Source organism: Mus caroli, chromosome 16 (assembly GCF_900094665.2).
Source record: "Mus caroli chromosome 16, CAROLI_EIJ_v1.1, whole genome shotgun sequence".
NCBI classification, from domain to species: domain Eukaryota; kingdom Metazoa; phylum Chordata; class Mammalia; order Rodentia; family Muridae; genus Mus; species Mus caroli.
The window spans coordinates 11925588-11934715 of NC_034585.1; the positions used below are offsets into that span (position 1 = coordinate 11925588).

At 41.0% G+C, this 9128-nt stretch overlaps 1 pseudogene; it reads left to right on the forward strand.

Moving 5' to 3' along the window:
- Positions 1-7842: 7842 nt before the first annotated feature.
- Positions 7843-8903, forward strand: LOC110311954 (annotated as a pseudogene).
- The last annotated feature ends 225 nt before the right edge of the window (positions 8904-9128 follow it).

A 9128-nucleotide genomic window follows, 5' to 3' on the forward strand; every position in this document is an offset into this window, starting at 1 on the left:
CTAAAGGGAACTGCAACCCTCTAGGTGGAACAACAATATGAACTAACCAGTACCCCGGAGCTCTTGTATCAAAAGATGGCCTAATAGGCCATCACTTGAAAGAGAGGCCCATTGGACTTGCAAACTTTATATGCCCCAGTACAGGGGAACGCCAGGGCCAAAAAGGGGGAGTGGGTGGATAGAGGAGTGGGGGGAGGTATGGGGGACCTTTGGTATAGCATTGGAAATGTAAATGAGCTAAATACCTAATAAAAAATGGGAAAAAAAAAGTCCCAAGTTCAAAGTCTCTTTAGAGATTCATCTAATCACTTAAGTGTAATCCCTAACGCAAGACAGGGAACTAGATGGGCACATCTCAAACTCTGCATCTCTGTGTCTGATGTCAAAGCAGTCTTCACATCTCCAAGTCATTTTTCATCTTTTATGACTGCAACAAAATTCTTTCTCCTAGGCTAGTTCCACTACCTGTTATCAGCTTTCCTTAGCAGGTATCCCACAGCTCAGACATCTTGAACATCTTGAACATCTTGGGGTCTCCAAGTCAACTTCAACATTACAGCTTCTTTTACCAATGTCTAGAATCCACACATGATCTTCTGAACTTCTGACTTGGGTCACTTCTCCAGATCTACAAGCTGTAGCACTCTAGGCTCTGGTTGACTCCATTCCACTGCTGCTGCTGTTCTTGGTGATCATCCCATGGTATCTCTTGGGATTTCCGCTGCAACTAGGCTTCACCAATAGCCTCTCATACACTCTCTTCATGTTGCCAAGCCTTAACTCCTTTGCATAACTACTTTGGTCCTGGGTCATCAACTACATCTGAGGCTGCACCTTCACCAATGGCCTTCCATGGCTTCTCAGAGTACCAAGCCTCAGCTGCCCTCCATGATCTCTCACACCTTCAATCCATACCACCTGGGTGAATCTTACACATTACCAAGTCCAGCTGCAGCATGAGGTACAACCTTGGCTATCTCTGGAACGCAGTGTCTTTATGCTCTCAGAAAACACTTCCCAGATTTCACCTCAGGGTTGCTGGTCCCTTCTAAATCACTGCTAATTTCTTAGTTCCAGCTAACCCAAATGAGTTGTTTCAGTATTCGCCTCTTCTTGACTATAAAGAGAGACACATGGCCAAAGCTGTCAAAGTTCTGCTTCTTGCTGGACCTGGTATATTCTTCCTTGTTCAATTGCATCATCACCTGCTTTCTGTTTTCTAATTCCTTCACACTGCCTACCTTGGCTGTCCTAGAACTTGCTCTGCAGACTGACCTTGAACTCAGAGATCTGTATGGCTGTCTCCTGAATGCTGGGATTGAGGAATGTAATGCCACACTTAGGTTTAAGCTTTTCACTACTTGCAACTTGCTCCATATCAGGCTGGCCATGAGCTCAAAAGTTCTGCTTATCTCTGTCTCCTGGGATTAAAGGAATGTCCTACCAAACTGGACTTAAATTTAGCTGTGTGGGATCTTGTCCAAAGGTCACCACTCCCTTGATTCAATTTAATATCCTTGAACATAGGGTTCAGCTTTATTTTACTTCCTGATGCTCCTTTAATACTCGAACCATATATTTTATATTTTTCATTTCTCAGCTCACTATGCTTGTTCAAAAACACTCTTCATGAGACTTAACCAGAGAATAAAGACTCTGCTGGGCTTTTTTAAGACTTCCTTTTTCAAAGCAATTAATCTAAATCTCTTCACCTTAACCTCAAGCAGACCCTTTGGCCAATGGCAAAAAGCAGCTACATTCTTCACCAAAATACTGCAAAAACAGTTTCTATGCCATTTACTGAAATTCTTCTCCACTAAAACCTCTTGGGCCAGATCTGCAGCATTCAAATCACTCTCAGCAAAGAAGTCTTCCATTTTTCTGCTAGGATGGCCTATTAAGCCTCCACTTAAAGGGTTCTACTGCTTTACAAATCCAAAGTCCCAAAATCAACATTCTTCTAAACAAAACCACAGTCAGGCCTAGCTCAGCAATAACACAGTTTCTGGTACAAACTTCTGTCTTGGTTTGGGTTTTACTTCTGTGAACAGACACTGTGACCAAGGCAACTCTTATAAAAACAACATTTAACTGGGACTAGCTTATAGGTTTAGAGGTTCAGTCCATTATCATCAAGACAGGAGCTTGGCATCATCCAGGCAGGCATGGTGCAGCAGGAGCTGAGAATTCTACATCTTCATCCAAAGGCAAAAAGGAAAAGACTAGCTTCCAGGCAGCTAGGAAGAAGGTCTTAAAGACTACACCCATAGTGACACACCTACTCTACACCTCAAAATGCTGCTGTTCCCTGGATCAAATATATTCAAACCACTACACTGTCACACTGCTGTGTCTAAATGTTCCCTTCTAGTTATCCATCTCCTTTGACTCTTACATGCTTCCTGCTTTCTTATCCCTGAATTCTGAGAGGTGGTACAATGTATATGTTCCCTTTAGGGCTATGTGGCTATATAGTCTCACTCAATTGTGGGTCTGAGTGTTATTCACTATCTACTACAGAGGCTTCTCCAATGAGAGTTGGAAAATGTGTTGATTCAACAAGGGTATGCATAAAGGGGCTGAACATGGGGGTTTGGTGTTTATTTTAGATTTAAGCTTGTTGTGTTGTTGTTGTTGTTGTTTTCCTACTGGTGAGGATTTCCTCTGAACTTCTGACTTCCATAATTTAGCTTTTCTTTTCTTTACTAAATTCTATTTTCAGGTCTTGAACTGTTTTCTTTCTTTCATTCAGCTGTTTCTGAGTTCTTCATGCAGGCATTTATTGACATCCTCTTTGAGTTCCTTGAACATATTAATATTTGCTTTTTGAAGTCATAGTATTGTTCAGCTGAGTTGTATTTTTTCCGTGGAACATTAGGATGGGTCCAAATTCAGGGAGAAATACCATCTCTATCAGGATAAAGATGGTAAGGGTGTTGGGAAAAGAGAGTCATCATTCACTGTTTATAGAATTAAAAACTGGTACAGCCACTACTCTATTTAGTGTAAAGAATTCTCAAAAGCAAAAAAAAAAAAAAAAAAAAGCTATTATATGACCAAACTACCACATGACCAAACAATAGCAGGACTCTGCATCCTATTCTATTATTCTATAAATATTTGTTCAGCCATGTTCATTGCCTTTTTTTCCATAGTAGCTAGGAAATGAAAACAATATAAATATGCTTCAGTTGATAAATTGAAAGTGAACATCTGCTATATATACACAAAGGGATACTATTCAACTGTTAAAAATGAAATTTGGAGGTACATAGATGGAAATATGTTCTATATTATATGAATGTGGTGATCCAAACCTAAAAAGACAGAAAAATGCCATGTGTTCTCTTATAATTTGTGGGTTCCAGCTACAACTCTTTAGATATAAGTTTAGGGTCTGGTTACCATAAAAACCTGGAGCATAAAAAGAAACTGTCATGGCCCTCTGGTTCCTGTATGCACTCCAAGGTAATCCTGTACCACAGGGCTCCATACCTAAATAGCACCTGGAGAAAGAAAGCTAGCCTTCCAGGAGTGTGGGAAAGCCTGTGAGTGCAGGGAAGACAACCACTTCTACTCAGAAGGACCTTCCCAGAAGCCTCTGGACACAGGAACCAAGGAGCTGCCTGGAACAGGAGTCTTCCGGTTTCTGTCTGTGACCAGAGCTGATCCTGTGCCACAGTGCTACATACGTAAATATTGCTGGTCTCCCATGAGTGCCAACACACCTGCAAGCACAGGTAAAACCACCACTTCTCTTCAAATTACTAGCCCAAGAGGAAACTTCCCAGAGCCATCAGGACACAGGAACCAAGGAACAACTTGGGCAGGATGTTGCAGGTTTCTGTCTGCACCCCAGAGCTGACCCTGTACCATAGCTCTCCATATCAAAATTCCTCCTGAAGAGAACTGGTCTCTCAGGAGTACTGATGCATGAGCATGCAGGAGAGGAAAGCCACAGTCAGAATAGCAAGACCATCTAACACCAGAGATAACCAGTTGGGAAAAGGCAAGGGCAAGAACATAAACAACAGAAATCAAAGCTACATGGATGGCATCAACAGAATCCAGTTTTCCCACCAAAGTGAACTCTGGTTACTCAAATACAACAGAAAATCAAGACTCTGATTTGAAATCACATTTCATGATAATGATAGATTATTTTAAGAAGGACACAAATAACTCCTTTAAGGAAATACAAGAGAAAACAGGTAAACAGAAGACAAAGAGGAAACACAAAAATCCCTTAGAGAATTGCAGGAAAACATAACCAAACAGGTAGAAGACAAAGAGGAAACACAAAAATCCCTTAGAGAATTGCAGGAAAACATAACCAAACAGGTAGAAGACAAAGAGGAAACACAAAAATCCCTTAAAGAATTACAAGAAATCCAGCTTCTGGCTATTATAAATAAGGCTGATATCCCAGAAACAGAATAACCAAGTTACAAGTTGCAAAACACATGAAACTCAAGAAGAATGAGGATGAAAGTGTGAACACTTTACCCCGTCTTAGAATTGAGAACAAAGCACCCATGGGAGGAGTTACAGATACAAAGTTTGGAGCTGAGATGAAAGGATGGACCACCCAGAGACTGCTGCACTTGGGTATCCATCCCATAATCAGCCTCCAAACACAGACACCATCGCATACGCCAGCAAGATTTTGCTGAAAGGACCCTGATATAGCTGTCTCTTGTGAGGCGATGCCAGTGCCTGGAAAATACAGAAGTGGATGCTCATAGTCATCTATTGGATGGAACACAGTCATCTATTGGATTGAGGAGCTAGAGAAAGTACTCAAAGAGCTGAAGGAGTCTACAACCCTATAGGAGGAACAACAATATGAACTAACCAGTACCCCAGAGCTCATGTCTCTAGCAGCATAGGTAGCAGAAGATGGCCTAAGTCGGCCATCATTGGGAAGAGAAAACCTTTGGTCTTGCAAACTTTATATGCCCCAGTACAGGGGAACGTCAAGGCCAAAAAGTGGGAATGGGTAGGTTGTGGAGCAGGGTCGGGGGGGGGGGGAAATAGGGGACTTTCAGGATAAAATTTGAAATGTAAATGGAGAAAATATCTAATAAAAAATTTTTAAAAAAAGTTCAGCAAACCAGCTAGATATAAAATTTACTCGAACAAATCAGTGACCTTCCTCTACATAAAGGATAAACAGGCTGAGAAAGAAATTAGGGAAACAACACCCTTCACAATAGTCACAGATAATATAAAATACCTTGGTGTGACTCTAAATAAGCAAGTGAAAGATCTGCATGACAAGAACTTCAAGTCTCTGAAGGAAAAAAATCAAAGATCTCAGAAGATGAAAAGATCTCCCATGTTCATGGATCGGTAGGATTGATATAGTAAAAATGGCTATCTTGCCAGAAGCAATCTACAGATTCAGTGCAATCCCCATCAAAATTCCAACTTGATTCTTCATAAAGTTAGAAAGAGCATTTCTCCAATTCCTTTAGAATAACAAAAGACCTAGGATAGTGAAAACTATTCTCAACAATAAAAGAATTTCTAGAGGAATGAGCATCCCTGACCTCAAGCTGTACTACAGAGCAATGGTGAGTAAAAAAACCTGCATGGTATTGATATAGTAACAGGCAGGTAGAACAATGAAATAGAATTGAAGACCTGAAAATTGACCCACATACCTACAGTCACTTGATCTTTGACAAAGGAGCTAAAACCATTGAGTGGAAAAAAAGACAGGATTTTTCAACAAATGTTGCTGGTTCAACTGGCAGTCATCATGTAGAAGAATGCAAATTGATCCATTATCTCCCTGTACAATGCTCAAGTCCAAGTACATCAAGGACCCTCACATAAAACCAGAGACACTGAATCTAATATAAAACAACGTAGGGAAATGTTTCAACACATGGGCACAGGGGAAATGTTCCTGAACAGAATACCAATAGCTTATGCTTTAAAATCAGGATTTGACAAATGGGACCTCATAAAATTGCAAAGCTTCTGTAAGGTAAAGGACACTGTCAATAGGACAAAACAGCAACCAACAAATTGGGGAAAGATCTTTACCAATCCTACATCTGGTAGAGAGGTAATATCCATTATATACAAAGAACTGAAGAACTTAGACTCCAGAGAACTAAATAACCCTATTAAAAACTGGGAACAGAGCTAAACAGAGAATTCCCAACTGAGGAAACTGGAGGGGATGAAAAACACCTAAAGAAATGTACCACATCCTTAATCATCAGGAAAATGCAAATCAAAACAATCCTGAGATTCCACTTCACACTAGTCAGAATGGCTAAGATTGAAAATTCAGGTGACACCAGATGCTGGAGAGGATGTGGAGAAAGAGGAACACTCCTCCATTGCTGGTGGGATTGCAAACTTGTTCAATCACTCTGGAAATCAGTTTGGTGGTTCCTCAGAAAATTAGACATTGTACTATCTGAGGACCCAGCTATACCACTCCTGGGCATATACCCAGAAGATGTTCCAAAATGTAATAAGGACACATGTTCCACTATGTTCATAGCAGCCTTATTTATAATAGCCAGAAGCTGGAAAGAGCCCAGATATTCTTCAACAAAGGAATGGATACAGAAAATGCGATATGTTTACTCCAAGTACCAAGTACACAATGGAGTACTACTCAGCTATTAAAAATGATGAATTCATGAAGTTCTTTGGCAAATGGATAGAACTAGAAAGCATCATCCTGAGTGAGGTAACCCAATCATAAAAGAACATACAAGGTATGCACTCACTATAAACTTCTGGATATTAGTCCAGAAGTTTGGAACACCCAAGATACAATTCACAGATCACATGAAGTTCAAGAAGGAAAACCACACTGTGGATACTTCGGTCCTTCTTAGTGGGGGGATCAAAATATTGCTGGGAGAAGATACAGAGACAATGTTTGGAGCAGAAACTGAAGGAAAGGCAATCCAATCCCTGTCCCACCTGGGGGTCCATCCCATATACAGTTCCCAAACCTAGACACTATTGTGAATACCAACAAGTGCGTGATGACAGGAGCCTGATACAGCTGTCTCCTGAGAGGTTCTGCCAGTGCCTGACAATTACAGAAGTGGGTGCTCACAGCCATCCATTGGGCTGAGCACAAGGTTCCCAATGGAAGAGCTAGAGACAGTACTCAAGGAGCTGGAGGGGTTTGCAGCCCCATAGGAGGAACAACAATATGAACCAATCAGTACCCCAAAAGCTCCCAGGGACTAAACCACCAACAAAAGAGTACACATGGAGGGACTCAAGGGTCTAGCTGCATATGTAGCAGAGGATGACCTTGTGGGATATCAATGAGAGGAGAGGCTGTTGGTATTTAGAAGACTCTATGCCCCAGTATAGGGAAATGCCAGGACAGGGAATTGGGAGTGATTTGGTTGGTGAACAGAGGGTGGGGAGATTGCATAGGGCATTTTCAGAAGGGAAATTGGGAAAGGGGATAACAATTGAAATGCAAATGAAAATATCTAATAAAAATGACAAACCATTAACATTAAATTTAAAAGATAAAGAAAAAATTATGTTTTGGCCTATTGCTGGCAGTTGAGGTGCTGGGCCAGTTGGCTGTCTCTTCCATGCTCCACCCACCAACTGCTTGCAGTTGCTTTGGCCTGGAGGACTCCTACCTACACAGGCTGGTGAAGCATGGGGGGGGGGGTTCTGGTAGCAAAGCGTGTTCTGCTGCTGTGTGAGCGTCTTCTGGGTCTTCAGTTTAATTTATTTTTGGAAATTAAGTTCAATATTAAAAAGAAAAAGCACACATTACTAGAAGCCATTTCTACTAATTCGTTACATATTAACTTATGATTTTATTTGAATACTGTCATGGGAGGAGATGTGAGTGTTGGGGAATATAATGATGACTTAATAGGTAACCTTAAAGAAGTTCAGTACGTCTGAACTGAAAAAGTAGAGCAAGCCTTCAAAGCCATTGACTGAGAAGATTACTATCTATCTGGAATGCTACAGAGACAATGCTTACAAAGGCTTAGCCTGGAAGCATGGGAACATACACTTGTCAGCACCTTGCATTATTTCTGAAGTTATGGAAGCTTTGAAACTTCAACCAGGATTATCTTTTCTTAACCTGGGAAATGGACCAGGGTATTTAAGTACAATAGTGGGCTTAATCTTAGGTCCTTTTGGAATAAATCATGGGATTGAACTTCATTTGGATGTGGTGTATTATGCCAAAGAAAAACTGGAGCTTCATCAAAAATAGTGATAGCTTTGATGAATTTGGATTCTGTGAACCTGCATTTGTAGTGGGTTATTGCCTTCAGATAGCTTCTGACAGTCATCAGTATGATCGAATTTATTATGGAGCTGGAGTCCAGAAAGACCATGGAAACTACATGAAGATCTTATCTAAAGTTGGACCCATTTGGTCATGCCTATGGAGGATCAGTTGACACAGATTATGCGAACTGGACAGAACACTTGGGAAAGTAAAAATATCCTTGCGTTGCACCACTAGTACAACCTAGTAAGAATGATAACAGCACACTGAATTATGTGGGGCTCCCCTGGTGTGCTATCAGGAATCTCCAAGCCTTGACTCATATTTACAGTCAACGTACATTCAGAAACTTCATAAATGTTGAGATGTAGGCCAAGGCAATTCTACAAAGGGCTCCACCCAAGAGGAAAAGAGAGTTAGACAAAGAAATAATACTTAAGTATTTGTAGTTAGTCAGCTTATCCTTCAGCCTCTAGACAGCAAAGAGAATGAAAAAATGGAAAACAGCAAAGAAGAAGAGGAGAAGGATCACAGCGAAGCCATGAATCCTGAGGAGCCACCTCAGGACCTACTGAGGGAAAAGATAATGAAGCTGCCACTCCCAGAGTCTTTAAAGGCTTACTTGACGTATTTTAGAGACAAATAACTTAAAACAAGGAAGACTGCCTACTGATAACTCCCTTACTCTTGTAAATGTAGTGTTAATTAGGAGTTAGAGAATTACTTCATTAGAATGAATTATTGCAGAAAAAAGCATAAGTTGACAAGCCTCTTCCAGTCAGAACAGCACCAGGGTAGCTAGGGCACAGGGTCGGCTGACACTCGCCAGCTACCCACAACACCCGCCAAAGGATCTTAAGACTTCTGGTGA